Source organism: Malaclemys terrapin, chromosome 15 (assembly GCF_027887155.1).
Source record: "Malaclemys terrapin pileata isolate rMalTer1 chromosome 15, rMalTer1.hap1, whole genome shotgun sequence".
Taxonomy (NCBI): Eukaryota; Metazoa; Chordata; order Testudines; family Emydidae; genus Malaclemys; species Malaclemys terrapin.
The window spans coordinates 14,134,187-14,136,686 of NC_071519.1; the positions used below are offsets into that span (position 1 = coordinate 14,134,187).

Below are 2,500 nucleotides of genomic sequence, written 5' to 3' on the forward strand. Positions count from 1 at the left end.
CGGACGGCCCCGCGGTTGGGGTGCCGGCCCGCGAAGGGCCCTTCCCGTCGCGAACGTCAGCGCCACATCGATCGGCGGGCGCGAGAGGAGCGGGCCCCCCCTCCCTCCGGGGGGGCGCCGACACTCGGAGCTCGGCTCCCGGCCGCTGCGGGGCCCGTGAGCTAAGAGCCGGGAAAAGCGGGCCGTCTCGGCGGAGGGCCGGGTGGGTGCTGGCCTCCGCCCTCAAACGTGCCCGTTCCCCCCCTCCCACGCCGGGCAGGGTCGGGTACAATACTCGGATTGATCCCCTAGGCTGAGCTCCGGTTCTCACAGGCTCTGAAAAACCTGTCCTCACAAATCTCCGCACACAGTCCTCGAAAGACGGGTCGAAAAAGCCAAAGCCCCGCCTTCGGCGGTACGAAACTGGAACCGGGCGCCACCTCGTGGTTCCCTCGGTCGGCCGAGACGGCGTTGGGCGACCCCTTCCGGACATCCGCGAGACGACCGGCCGTCAGGTCAACCCATTCGCTCCAAAGGGGTTGACCCGGTGGCCGGGAGGGGACTTTGAAAATTTTTCAGACTTGGAAAACTTTTTTTTTTTTTTTTTTTTCCCCCAGCCCGCTTCCTCCGGGTTGACCCGGTGGCCGAGCGTCTCACCGTCCCCGGACGCAGCGAGGTACTGCCTCCCGGCCGTCAGGATCGGGCCCACGGAAGTCTGATTTTTTAAAAAAATTTGCCGACGCCACCGCGGAGGGCTACCCGGCCACCCCGGGCCCCGGAGCCGGAAAAGGGAAGAAAAGGATCGGGCCCACTAGAGACATGGACCCGGCCGCCAAGCAGGCCGCCCTGGGCTCACCCTCCCCGGCCGCAGCGAGGGACATCCTCCCGGCCGACAGGATCGGGCCCCTGGAAGTCTGGGGGGGGGGGGGGGAAATCCGCCCCACGCCTCCGAGGAGGGCTGCCCGGGCGGGCCGGGCCCCGGAGCTCGGAAAAAAAAAAAAAAACACCCCAAAAAAGGATCGGGCCCACTAGAGACATGGACCAGGCCGCCCTGGGCTCACCCTCCCCGGCCGCAGCGAGGGACTGCCTCCCGGCCGACTGGATCGGGCCCCTGGAAGTCTGGAAAAAAGAATGGAACCTGACGCCTCCGAGGAGGGGGCGCCCAGGGAAGGAGGGAGATCCGGGTCGACCTGGTGACCGGACGGGAAAGCGGCCACCGGGCGTGCCCGTTCAAACCTAGGGGTTGACCTGGCGGCCGGAAAGCAAACCGGCCACTGGCTAGCCCCGTCGGCAACCTACGGGTTGACCTGGTGGCCGGGAAGCGAACCGGCCAGCAGGTGAACCCGTTCGATTCCACGGGTTGACCTGGTGCCCGGGAGGGGACTCTGAAAAATGTTCAGCCCTTTCGGCTCGGGGTTGACCTGGTGGCCGAGAGGGGACTCGGACGGCAGGCAAGCCGCCCTGGCCTCACCCACCCCGGCCGCAGCGAGGGACTGCCTCCCGGCCGACTGGATCGGGCCCCTGGAAGTCTGGGGGGAAAAAGAAAATGGAACCTGACGCCTCCGAGGAGGGGGCGCCCAGGGAAGGAGGGAGATCCGGGTTGACCTGGTGACCGGACGGGAAAGCGGCCACCGGGCGTGCCCGTTCAAACCTACGGGTTGACCTGGTGGCCGGGAAGCGAACCGGCCAGCAGGCGAACCCGTTCGATTCCACGGGTTGACCTGGTGCCCGGGAGGGGACTCTGAAAATTTTTCAGCCCTTTCGGCTCGGGGTTGACCTGGTGGCCGAGAGGGGACTCGGACGGCAGGCAAGCCGCCCTGGGCTCACCCTCCCCGGCCGCAGCGAGGGACTGCCCCCCCTCCACCCACCCACCCCCCCCCCCGGCTGACAGGATCAGGGCGCACTGGATGTCCGGGACAATATTTTCCCCGACGCCGGGGAGGGCGGGCGGGCGGAGGGGCTCTGGCGGCCAGCCCGGGCCCCGGAGCTCGAGAAGGAAAAAAGGACCGGGCCCGCGAGAGACGGGGGCCCTGCCGCAGGGGGGCAGTCCGACCGGGGCTCACCGTGCGGCAGGCCCGGGCGTCGGCAGGGGAAAGCGGGCGAGGAGGCGCGGGGGCCGGGTGCCTACGGCCATACCGGACCGAACGCCCCCGATCCCGTCCGATCTCGGAAGGTAAACCGTCCCGGGCCTGGCTAGTACTTGGATGGGTGACCGCCTGGGAATCCCAGGTGCCGTAGGCAGCTTTTCCCGGTCCGAGCCAGCTCTCTCTCCTTTTCTGGGGAGGAAGGAGAGGGGGGGGACGGGCCGGAAAGCCCCTCGTCGCTCCTGCCGAGTCGGAGGTCGCGGCCGCAGGTCACGGGTCTGGGCGCCTGGGGTCCGGCTCCCCACCCGGCTTCCTCCGCGGAGGACCCACCGAAGCCGCTGGGGGAGACCCCGGGCATGGGGCGGACTGGCCCGGACCCTCCCGGCCGCCGGCCCGCAGGACCGCCCCGAATCCCCCCGCCCCGCGGCCACCCAGGC

The 2,500-nt window shown here is 69.3% G+C and overlaps 1 non-coding gene across 1 annotated transcript; it reads left to right on the top strand.

Annotated features, from left to right (window-relative positions):
- The first annotated feature begins 2,101 nt into the window (after window positions 1–2,101).
- Window positions 2,102–2,220, top strand: LOC128823609 (5S ribosomal RNA). The gene has a single exon (XR_008441853.1). It is a non-coding gene; the product is annotated as a 5S ribosomal RNA (ribosomal RNA).
- The last annotated feature ends 280 nt before the right edge of the window (window positions 2,221–2,500 follow it).